At 47.6% G+C, this 12,578-nt stretch overlaps 1 pseudogene across 1 annotated transcript in view; it reads left to right on the top strand.

Annotated features, from left to right (window-relative positions):
- Positions 1-1,607: 1,607 nt before the first annotated feature.
- The window catches only part of LOC311170551 (general transcription and DNA repair factor IIH helicase/translocase subunit XPB-like), a 29,057-nt pseudogene continuing 18,086 nt past the window's right edge, over positions 1,608-12,578 (top strand). Inside the window, exons 1-11 of the transcript in view lie at positions 1,608-1,635; positions 1,889-2,075; positions 2,966-3,044; positions 5,077-5,126; positions 5,522-5,657; positions 5,866-5,946; positions 6,266-6,350; positions 6,810-7,014; positions 8,138-8,453; positions 8,989-9,173; positions 12,232-12,434. The product of the transcript in view is annotated as a general transcription and DNA repair factor IIH helicase/translocase subunit XPB-like (transcript). The remainder of the gene's footprint in view (positions 1,636-1,888; positions 2,076-2,965; positions 3,045-5,076; positions 5,127-5,521; positions 5,658-5,865; positions 5,947-6,265; positions 6,351-6,809; positions 7,015-8,137; positions 8,454-8,988; positions 9,174-12,231; positions 12,435-12,578) is intronic.

Below are 12,578 nucleotides of genomic sequence, written 5' to 3' on the forward strand. Positions count from 1 at the left end.
ATCAGGGTGCACACCTTTCCAACCTGACTGGTCCATATTGATTAGCACCCTCGGGAACTCCATTAGATTGGTCTGTTTACAATCCCAGCTTTTTGATGCAGTTCATTTTCAATCCCATGCTGGTTCCGTAATTGCCTGAAACTGCACCAGTAACAAATCTGACTATACTGAGGTTGGGCTTCAAAACTAAGCAGGAGGAGTAGTGAAGGCAATGAGCTTGAGATAAGAACATTGATGTTCAGATGTGATACTGGGGTTCACAGAGTGGGGTCCTTGAATTACCTCCTTGATAATTTTCCACAGATTTCCTTTCAGTGGCACGTGGTGAGTTTACTAAGGAGAAGACATTTGCAGAGACTCAAGCAAAATACATGTTTATTAGAAAAAAGGACAAACAAGACTTGCATAGACACAGGTGGGCAGAGACCTGCTGCTGCTGCGGTTTTTGAACGTAACAAATTTGTTAAAAGAGACATCCGCATAGACACAGGTGGGCAGTCTTAGGAAAAGAACTGTAATTTGCCAGGGCAGGCAGTTTTTGTATAGTGTTCTTTTGGGGAGCTCATTCCTTTGTGGACTGAACTCATTTCTATAGCCGTCTGCACCTAAAGATTTCCCCTGTCAGATTGCACCTTAAAATTTCCTATACACTACATAAGGACTTGTTAATCATTTCTACCCCAGCCTCTAGTTTCTAACCCTAGGAAGCCTCCATAAAGCAGAGGAGGCTGTTCAACTTGACCTGTACTGAGGTTGGTGTCAAAACCTTATACCAGGAGCGGGGGGGGGGGGGGGGTGTGTGTGTGGGGGGGGTGGGGGCGGGGCTCTAATCTCAGATGTTTGATGGGTGCTGGTAGAGTTCCCATGAAGTTGATCCATTTTCAATCTCATGCTAGTTTCAGGGGCTCCCCTGACATCTGCTCAGTGGGTGCCATTTGCATAATCCTGTCAAGACTCCAGAGGATCCTCATTGCCGCTCCAGTATCTTACCAAAACTCTTTTTTCTGGAATCCCCTCTCTTAGGCCGACTCACGGGCACCTCTTACAGGGCGCCAGCCTTTCTACTTCCCCGTCAGGATCAGTGCCCAGAGAAAGCTCTAATAACGTCTCCTCCTACCGCTTCCCGGTGAGCGGCATTTCGGGGCACAGGCCGAATCTGGCGCCCCACACCCGCTGTCTGCGCGGGACGCTGGCGCCAGCTCGGTGGTCTGGGCGCTCCCCTGCGGCCCGGCCCCGGCGGGTGCGCGGCCTGTTCCACTTCCCCGAGCGCAGCGAGCCGCCCGGATCTGCTAGAATTGATCCTCCGGAACGCCGCAGCCTGGCCCTTGTCCAGTGCTGTGTCCCTGCGGCCGAAACGGCGAGCCCCCCACCATCGCTGGCGCTCCGCGACACCTGCCGACGGACCGGCCGCGCGGGCGGGCTCCGCGGGGCGCCACCGGCCTCGGCCCTCCCGTGCCCGCCCGCCCCCCGGGCCAGAGACAGGACTTCTGGGAGTCGCCGCCGGGACGTCCTGCCTGAGCCGGAAGTCCCCGCGAGCAGCGGCCCCCTTCCGGCCTGCGCCGAGGTCCCGCGGGCAGCGCGTCCCGTCCCGCGCTGTGGTGCCCACGATGGGCAAGAGAGACCAGGCGGAGCGCGGTGAGCCCCTGGCGCGCCGGCGTTGCCCCGTCGTGGGCCTGCGCCTGCCTCCCGTCGGCTCGGCGGCCCAGCAGCCCCCGCCCCGCGTCCCGGCTGACCGGCCCGCCCCGCGGGGACTCTGCTGAGGGCCGGGGCGCCCGCGGGAGGGCGCCGCTGCCGTGACGCGCCCCGTTGGATGCCCCCGCCGAGCCGCCTGGCGGGGCGCAGGGAACCCCAAATTACTGACGTGCCGTCCCCCGGGCCCGCGTTTCAGATAAGAAGTCCAAGAGGCGGCATAACGAGCACGAATACGAGGAGGACGACGCCCCGGGGAGCGAGCCCCAGGAGGCCGTGCCCTCGGCGGCCGGCAAGCAGGTGGACGAGGCAGGGACCAAGGTGGACGAGCACGGGGCCAAGGACTACCGGCTGCAGATGCCGCCGAAGGACGGCCACGCCTCCAGGCCCTCTGAGGGGGGAGCACGCCCGTCGCCTGGCGCAGACCGGGCACTGGGGACGCCTGGCGCTGCTCTCGGAGCCGGCGCGGAGAGCGCCCCAGACGCCGCCAGAAGCTCGCGAGGGGCACTGGCTGGCAGGTGATGCGCCGGCGCTCCTGGCCTGCCTCTTCTCAAACCCCACATTTTTACTCCCGTTCCTCTCCAGTTCTAGTGCACGCTTGGAAACACATTTATCATGTAACAGTTTAATTCCTCACTTAAAAAAAAAATAACCGACAAGCCAGGCAGTTCTTTTGCTCAGCTCAAAGTAATCATTGTGCCACATTCTTTTGAAATCTAGCCACAGGTACCCGGGGGAGAGACAGAACGCTGATGAAGTATGGTGGAAAGCATCAACTTACTTTGGAAACCTGTTCTCTGTTCTCTTTATTCCTGTGTCTGATTAAAATAACAGCCCAGAGTTTGTTAAAGGAGTGCTTACACCAATACCTCTGGTATTGGTAGCTTAAAGATCACTTTTGGGGCAACTTGTCCTTTTTTTTGGTTTGTTTTAATTTTTTTCGTAGAAGATGTGGGGTGTAGGCCAGAGGTGTGGGTTCACCAAAGACAAGAGTGAGGAGCAAGACAGGCAGATCAGATTGCTGACATACATTGGCAAGGGGGAGCTGCATGCCAAATAGGAGAGGTCTGCTTTGCCATATGTGGGTTAGCTCCCTGGCAGGGCATTGAACTCAGGCTATAGTGTTGATAGTACTGAGACTTAAATCCTAGACCATCAGAGAGGACCGTTAATAGTGATATGGCACACAGCCCAATCATTTGTGCAACTCGGTAGTTTCTTTATCTGTTGTGTCTACTTGATGTTTTGCGGGCTCCTAATGGCCACATTTTCTTAGAAGACTTCTCTCCAGTTTACAAATATGCTCAAGACTCACCAAGACAGGAGTCCCTGATGGAATTCTGCAGTTTATTAAAGTAAGACGGTTTAAACCCAGCTCTTTTACCCTCCTTGTTAATGTGGTAATAGAGGGGAACAGGTGTTAGGTTTTGTTAACCTGTGGCAGTCCTAAAAGTGCCATTTGGATCTAGTATAGGGAGCATAACTGATTACTCCAACTGCAACTCCTCTGTATTCCAGCATTGTGTTCTTGCTGAGCGCATACTTCTGTCAGCTTCTCTTAGCCAGTGGTTGCTAACACAGTGGGAGTTCCTAATTCAGGCCTTCTCTGGTCAGGGTTATTTGGGAATGTAGCCCAAAGTGAATGGTGCTGTGAACTGAATTGAGTTCCTTTAAAAATCTGTGTGTTGAAGCCCTTGGCCCTTTTGTGATTGTATTTCGCATAAGGAAGTTATTAAGGCAGTTAAGAGTGGGACCCTGGTCATGTGGGATTGGTTTTCTTATAAGAAGAGATACCAGAAAGCTCATACATGTACTCTTTCTTAGCACATGCACAAGGAAGAAGTCCTGTGAAGATACAACAAGAAGGAAGCTTACAAAACTACCTTTATGGGGCCTCCCCTGGTGGTGCAGCGGTTGAGCGCTGGGCTGCAAAGCTGCCCGCAGCTTCTGCAGCATCAGTTCGATCCCTGGCCGCCAGGTGAGGGTCCCACATGGCGCGCATACCTCTCCTGTTGCGCCCACTGCTCCCCTCAGCAGTGCATTTCATCGGTCTGCTTGTTTTGTTCCCCGCTCTGCCTCTGGTGAATCCTCTCACCCTCCCGTGCTTCTGACTGTACCCAGTGCTTGTATAAATAAATAAATAAATCTTTAAAAAAAAAAAAAGCTATCTTTATGGACTTCTAGAAATGTTTCTAGTAAACCACCCAGTTTCTGGTGTGTTTTATGGCTGCTTCAGCAGATTAACATAGACTGAGCATACTTAAATGAGACCATTATTCAACAATTGGCATTAGGAAGAATCAAAAAGAACTTCAAGTGTTGAAGTGGATGGGGTTCCATGTGAAGAGCAGTTGGATATGCTTGTGGTTGTTCTGAGGTAGGTGGACACCATCCCAAAGAAATGGCAGTGGCTTTCATTGGCCTTAGGTGATGGAAAGGGAGTTAGATTCCTACCCCCGAATTTGGGGTGGCAGAAGATGAGTGCCACAGGCATCTAATACAGTAATGCATCTGATCTCAGAGGAGCTGGTAAGAGCTCTGGGGAGAGTTTTCTCGTGATATGGAAGGTGGCCTATAGAGAACAACCTGGCCCTCACTGGAGTGAACCTGCATCGTACGTGCAGCTCATTCTTGTCTGGGAGCTGCCTGCAGGGATGAAGGCACTTACATAGTACAGTGATGGATCTGAAGGGCAGCACTGGGAGCAGACAACAACCAAGAGTTGAGTAGCATGTTTGTGTGGCCACCATACAACCTCTGTTGCCTTCTATTCTCAAGATATTTGGGATCCTGGCAGGATTTAAACTGTACTTCTGGCAATGGTGCTGAGCTCAGAGCCTTGCTTATGTGACTTAAAAGTGGGGTTTTGTCAACAATCCTCACATGTTACATCATATGCTCAACATTCAAGTTTTGCAAATCAAGAAGCTTATATCAAAGGGGAGTAAGGAACATTGGTGAGGATGCTAGGAAGCTGTGCATTTTAATATGCAGCAAACAATTACTGAAAACTCTGCCATCTTTGTGCTGGGATCTGTAGTAATGCTGATGTGGCAGGATGAACCTCTGGATTAGGAAGGGGCCTGTGGGAATGGCAGAGAAAGGGAAAGGAAAAATTACAAAGTTTTTAAAGCAGCATTTTAGAAATTAAGTGGTAATACATCACAATTAACCAGGCAGGGGATAGGTTTTGCCCTCAAAGGATAGAAGCTAATAGCGACAACTGAATTTAGGCAGATCTAACCCTTTTAGGATTGCACACTGGGTTTTCCTAAAGTAAAATGAACACCTAGCTGGGTGGATGAGTAGTCGGTGTCCCTGCTAACAGTTGTGTCCTGAGTGAGCTGTGTATTGCTGATTTTGCCTTTTTGTTGTCACTTCTTGCAGTTGTGTACTGTCAGCTATGAAAAAGTCAAGTTGGTCTTGAAGCATAACAGGTAAGGGATTCTGTGACAGGTCCCTCCAAGGCACTTTGCCTCCTCTGCATATCAGGATAGCAAGGATTATGCTGTGCAACAACACCTCCTGAGGGGATGAAAGAAGACGTGAAGGGAGATAACTAAAACTGGAAATCCCTTCACTGGCCAATGTTCCACTGGTGGTGGAGCTGGGGTTCAGTGCCCTGCTTATGTGACTTAATAGTGGGACTTTGCCCATAATCCTCATGTGTTATGTCATGGCTGTAGCTCAACACTCAGGTTTTGCAAAGGGTTGTGGAGAGAGAATGAAGATAGGCATGAAGCCATGCTTTCCAGACTAATTGAATGAGTGATGGAACCTTTTGGAAATGATGTACCGCTCTGTATGCACCTCCTTCCTCCCCTGCTTGTAGGTACTTCGTTGAAAGCTCCCATCCTGATGTCATCCAGCACCTTCTCCAGGATCCTGTGATCCGGGAGTGCCGCCTGAGGAACTCTGAAGGGGAGGCAACTGAGCTTATCACAGAGACTTTCACGAGCAGATCTGCAGTATGTGGGCTCCTGGTCATTCTGGGGGGGGGGGGGTAGGAGAATTTAGACTTTCAGTTCTCTCAGGTACTGTTAGTGCAGCATTTGCAACCTAGTGGCCCTGCACTTATCTTACAACACCAAATTCCCCCTTGCACTTTGGCAACTGCTTGGTAATTGTAGGGCAGCATGTTGCCTGCAGGCCCAAGACCCTGCCTTTCTCTTATAGATCGCTAAGACTGTTGAAGGCAGTGGTGGCCCCTCCACTTCCCGGGTACCAGACGTACAGTGTAAATCTGACATCCCCTCTGACCTTTTTGACTTTTAAACTTTTTATTTATTTATTTATTTTTATAACTGAATTTTTTTTTAAAGATTTATTTATTTATTTATACAAGCACTGGGTACAGTCAGAAGCATGGGAAGGTGAGAGAATTCACCAGAACCAGAGCGGGGAGCAGAACAGGCAGACTGACAAAATACACTGCTGAGGGGAGCAGCGGGCGGCAGGAGAGGTCTGCGCGCCATGTGGGACCCTCGCCCGGTGGCCGGGGATCGAACTGGCACTGCAGAGGCTGCGGGCAGCTTCGCAGCCCAGCGCTCAACCGCTGCACCACCAGGGAGGCCCTGACCTTTTTGACTTTTATGAGCAAATGGACAAGGATGAGGAAGAAGAGGAAGAGACCACAGACAGTATCTTTTGAAGTCAAGCAGGATAGTGAATGTACCCCCTCCTGGTTTCTTCTCTGAGTTGGTATCAAAACTATTCCAGTCTTTCATCAGTTAACTATCATCTGTGTGAGAAGATGGAATCCTTCTTTTCTTGGTTGGGGGGTGGGGAGGTGGGAACATCAGTCCTCTTAATGGAGTTAACCTGAGTGTCCTATTCCCCAGATTCACAAGTCCCTGGGAAAACAGAGGAAATGGGACCTGAAGGGCATTTTTGGTAGCTGACTGAATTTAATTTTGTCTCTGCCTCTTGGGTTACTTTTCTATCCTTTAACCTAGCCATTAACAAGCAAGATCTGAAATAGCAAATGTCTAGATAAATGGCTATTTCTTTGGGGGGGTGGACAGACCATCAGGCCCCTTAGAATATATGCTGTTTTTTTTTTTTTTTTGAGCACAATATGGAGGTAATGAGATTCTGAAATCCTCATGCTCACTTCTCAGGAAATGATTGAGGAACTCCAGAAACGTTGCATCCACCTGGAGTACCCTCTGTTGGCAGAGTATGACTTCCAGAATGATTCTGTTAACCCTGATATCAACATTGACCTGAAACCCACAGCTGTGCTTAGACCTTATCAGGAGAAGAGCTTACGAAAGGTGTTTGGGAATGGGCGTGTACGCTCTGGAGTCATTGTTCTTCCTTGTGGTAAGTGCCACTTGATGGAGATAGCCAGACTCTTCTGTCTGGGTCGGCCAGCTGCTTGCCACTTGTCCTGTGCACCCTTCTCTAACACACCTTGCTGAGGGACTGCCAGTCAGATGACTCCTGATTCATAATTTGACAAATATTTGTGTGCTTGCTGTTGGCAGGGCCCTGGCATAGGCACTGGGGATCTGCGGTGAACTGAGCAACCTCATGGGCATGCTTTGGTGGGGTAGGGAGAGCCAGTAAACAAATCAATAAAATTGGGCAGTGAAGAAAAATAATAGGATGGGAAGTTAGGGCAGTGATGTAGGGAGGGGTCTGTTTTATATGCTGAGGTTAGATTCCCCAGTGCAGAAACAGCTTTTTTTCTGGAAGGCTTATTATAGAGAGCATGTCCAAGAATGCCCCATTGATGCCTGTCGGATAGATTTGTCTTTAAATCCTGTCAGGTTTTGGTCTATGACAGACCAGAGGTCACAGCAGACTCACCAAGACCCTGCTCCATACTTCAGGAGGCAGTCTCCAGGGGAATGGCCTGTAACCTCAGGTTCTTGTTATTATATTGAGGCACATCTCTGGTTGAGGAAGTGTTGCTCTTGAAAGGAATAACTTGATTTTTAATCTTGACCTTCAGATAGTGGATGGTAGTAAACAGATGCTCTGGGAGTTTCACTTCTGTCTTTGCCAGGGGTGTACACGCGCATGTGCACCCCAGTTCTCAGGCTGCTTTGTGGGTGTGATAATGACAGGCGTCTTGTCCCGAGCCCCTCTCTGCAGGCTGTGCCACCAGTCCTCTGCCCCAGCAACTCCACTTTCCTCTGGCCTTCGGCAAATTACGCGTGGGCTTTGGTTTTCCCATCTTTAAAATCGTGCTGAAAGGAGTGTCTCTGGTCTCTGGTTTGTTTTGTGGTCTCAGCATGGATAAGAGAGGCTGGCATGTGAAGTGGGCGTGTCTCCTTTTTATAAGTAAAAGAACCTCAGAGCAGCGATTGCCTCAAATGTCATTTGGGAGAATTAGTAAAATTAATCTGCCTAGACTCATGTGCCTATGAGTCATTTCTGTCAATCCTTGTCCTTTATTTCAACCTGGCCTTGGATAATATCTCCCTTTGGTTTCTTGTAGACACTGGGAAGTCCCTGTTTGGTGTGACGGTGGCATGCACAGTCAGAAAATGCTGTCTGGTACTGGGCAAACTCAGCGGTGTCTGTGGAGCAGTGGAAAGCCCAGTTCATGATGTGGTCTACCATAGATGACAGTCAGATCTGCCGCTTTACCTCTGACACCAAGGACAAGCCCATTGGCTGCTCCATTGCCATGAGCACCTACTCCTTGTTGGGCCATTACCACCAGAAGGTCCTGGGAGGCTGAGTGAGTCATGGAGTGGCTCAAAACTCAGGAATGGGGCCTCGTGATTTTAGATAAAGTTCACACCATCCGGGTAAACAGACTGAGAGCCGAGCTGCTCACTCATTGTCCACACAGAATTGTCTTCCAGCTGTTGTGCTGAGGGAGGAATTACTGTGTGGTCTATCCATCTTGCTAGAAAGGCATGTTGGGTGGAGCTTTTAGATCATTAGTACCTGTGGGGTGAGGGTGAGTGGTAGAAGGATGTCCATATTCACAGCCTCCTTCGCCACTGACTGATAGTCATTTAATTCCTTTCTCCAGCTTGCTGCTTATTACAGGTCAAACTAACCCTTAGTCCATTTTTTTGATGACCCTGTGAAAACTGGGTTAGGAGTACTGAAAAGTCTTTGAAACACAAATCATTTCTACCTCTTGTTCTGTCCATCCTTCTGTATGGGTCTAAAGTGACAGTTAAGCATTGTCATCTCGTCATCCTTATCTAGAGCCAGGTTTCTGTGGGCCAGAAACTTGGGGCTTAGTCCATGTGGTGTGAAGTGAGAGTGAAGTTCCAAGACTGTATGTGTTACTCGAGCATTGAAAATGTAATAGTGTGGTTATTTGCCCAGCCAAAATGTTCCGGCGAGTGCTCACCATTGTGCAGGCCCACTGCAAGCTGGGTTTGACTGCAACCCTCATCCGGGAAGATGACAAAATTGTGGATTTAAATTTTCTGATTGGGCCCAAGCTCTATGAGGCCAACTGAATGGAACTACAAACCAACGGCTACATCGCCAAAGTCCAGTGTGCTGAGGTAACTGTCCCCTTCCCGGCACAGTCTCTAAGGGTTAAGGGGAAATGGACCGGGTCACTTCCTCTGGCACAGGTACACTGGTCAGGGCCAGAGCAGACTGCTGCCCCCTCACACAGTTCCCAGGGGCCTCCCCACCTCACAGACTTGTGAGCCAGAGTTGCTTGTCCAGGGGCACCAGTCAGTGAGTGCAAGTCAGTACTCTAATCCAGACTGGCCCAACTGCAAAGTGCATTTGTCTCCTCATCCTTTTCTCCGGGAGTGAGTGCCTCAGGGTGTTCTCGCCCACCCTCTCTGCTGTGAGGTTCTTGGTTGGTCTTGTGTGGGTGACCGTCCAAGCTATCTCTAGTGTGAAAGCCTGTTGGTTTTGATGCCCCTCAGTGATTACTTGTGGGTGTCAAGAATAGGTTATTTCTAAGAACACATTTTTCCCAATTTTGTTTTGTAATGATTGCCTGTAAAGGTATATGTTAAAAATATATGTTCAAAGGTTAAGTCTTCCCAGAAGTAATGATTAAAACCATTTCTAGAGACTGAAGTAGGTTTGCCTCTGTTTTGAAAGGATGGAAAGGAGCCTGTTGGTGAAATATAAACTTTCTTTGTTGAAAAAAATCCCTTAGCCTTCAGTTCCGGCTTTGTAAGCAGTGCGCGTCTTATGAAAGAGCCTGTCAGAATCATTGAGGCTCCTTGTTCCATCTATAACACCTTCCCTCCCACCCCTCCAACCACTGTCTTAGAACTTGGTTTGTCATTCTATTGCCTTTTTGTTATTTTGCCTCCTGTGTGTATTTCCTGACCTAAACAGCTTTAGCTGTTTTTTTGGAATCTTTACATATATGTAAATAGAATCAGATCTTATATGGTCTTGTATGACTTCTGTCTTTTGTGCAATATTTTTATTTTTTGCATAATATGTTGTTTTTTTACAGATGCATATAGCTGAAGTCCATTCCTTTGATTTGCTCTGCAGTGTCCCATTGTACAAATACACCACAGTTTAAATTACAATGGAATATTATACAACAGTTAAAAAACGCCATTTCTAATGGTAGACATTTGGGTTGCAGTGTTGTTCTGTTAACACCTTTATCAAGATTTAGTTTAAATTTCATCATATCCCCCTGTTGTAAGTGAATTCTCTGCTTTCAGTCAATAGAAACAGCTGTGCAGCTGCCCTGCAATCGAGTTTTAGAACATTCCCACCCCTTTTCCTTATGCTCATTTACAATGAATCAAATTTCTGACTCCCAGTCCTTGGCAGTCACTGATTCTGTCCCTAAACTTAGGTCTTTTTTGCTTTTACTATCACGATAATGTTGCTACAAATATTTTTGTATTTTTTTTTGTGTGTGTGTCAGAGTTTTTGTAAAGTCCTATTGTTCACTGTGAACTGTGACCCCATAGTGGTATGTCATGAACATGATAATCTGCCAGCATGCAAAATATGTATTAAGGGAATAGTGTTTCAGAAAAACTGGTAAGTGTGATGTGGTATTCCTTTTGTCTTAATTGGTATCTTTTTGTTTACTAATGTTAAGTATTTTTTCCTATATTTGGGCCATTTATGTTTCAGCTCTATGAGATACAAGATTTTAAGTATTGTGAAAAACTTGCTTTTGCTATAAAGAATTAAGAACTATAGTCATATGGTTTACAGGAAACCAGAAAATATAACAACAGCAAAACCTGTGGCTTTGAGCTCAGCAAAGGTTATGTGTAGGGTCAGGAATGGCCACGGAGCAGGTTTTCTGATCCAGCAGACCAGGTAAAGGAGGAGTCAGAGTCCTCAGTGGCTTTTCAAGGTCTTTTATTTAGATTTATCAGGCACATGGCAGACAGGGGTGCTGGGGGACTGGAAGGGCTGCCAGCAAGTCTTCACTTTATCTGGACTCTCCGGCGTTCTCTGCTTCTCTCTCAGCTTCCATTCGTTCTTGGCTTCTTCTCAGCTTCTGCTGGCATCCCCATGACTCCGCCTTATAAGCCCAGTCTTAGCCCAGGTGAATCCCGTCTACCTGTGCCCACACCCTATTCCAGGTGCCCACCATCAGGCATGCATTCAGGACCTCAAGGATCCATCATCTATCTGATGGTGGGAGGGCAGAAAAGCCTGACTTTTTCCTTACCTTACATTATGGTATTAGGTATCACTAATGACTTAAGCTAATTCCACATTGAAGAAATGGTCTGGAATGATCACACAGAAGTTACACTGGTCACAATCAAAACCCAGAGCCTGACAGGGTGTATTTTTATGGCCTGTTTCAGTCCTTCTGGATCCTTTTTGTTTGTCCACAGCACTGAGACTTTTACAACTCATTGCACTTTAATATATTTACCCAAACATTCTTCAATTTCTCAGCAACCCTAGCACAGAGAATGCCTTATGGAATGTTACTGTCACTCTTTTTTGTATGCTCAGATAGTCTCAGATGTGACCAGTGGGATCACCTCAAGCTGGCTTCTCTGTTCATTTGGCATTTCCCCATCATTTATTGAGTACTTCCTTGCTTTCGGGCACAGCAAGATATTTCTGGCTCACTTGGTACTTGTTCTGGCCCTGGAATTAGCCATTTCTCCACAGAGCCCTTTTAATTGAGAATGGAATTTAAAAACCAACACCTGGGCATTAGGTGGTGTTCATCACAACTAAGGTGGCATTGCAAGACTGACTCAACGGGCAGCTGGGCAGTGTGTGCACGCGCATGTGCACGGAAGTTCTCTGCAGCGGTGTTGTGTATGGACTTAGGTGTGCAGATGTGATCTAAATGCATGGGATTGCTTGCGTGACTGGTTGAGAATCTGATATTCTTCACTTGGAACATGTGTGAAAATAATTCCCTGAACATTAGTGAATTAAATCTTTGTTAAGTGAATAATATGTAAGTGTCTGAGTTCAACATTAGGGTTGTGGTGTTTGTGTCTACAGTTTTATTGAGTTATAGTTCACATGCATTTGTTTGGATTTGTTTAAGGCTAATTCTGTTAAATAATGGTCTTCAGAAGTTTCTAATAGTGTGATGTTTAAACTTGCAGGCTGACTCCTGACTTTTATTGATCACAGGTTTGGTGTCCTATGTCTCCTGAGTTTTACCGGGAGTATGTAGCAATCAAAACTAAGAAGGGAATCTTGATGTACACCATGAACCCCAACAAATTTAGAGCTTGCCAGTTCCTGATCAAGTTTCATGAAAGAAGAAATGACAAGATTATTGTCTTTGCTGATAATGGGTTTGCCCTGAGGGAACACGCCCTTCAGCTGAACAACTAAGTAATTTACAAGTTGCACCTGTTTTCCAGCTGATTTATTTATCCCACGTGAGTGCAGAGGGTGCCTCTTTGTTTCTCAAACCTCTCAGGACCTTCTTAGGATCTAAAGGCCTGATTTTGTGTCCTCACTCGCAGGAACCA

This window comes from Talpa europaea, assembly GCF_964194135.1.
Source record: "Talpa europaea genome assembly, chromosome: 5".
Taxonomy (NCBI): domain Eukaryota; kingdom Metazoa; phylum Chordata; class Mammalia; order Eulipotyphla; family Talpidae; genus Talpa; species Talpa europaea.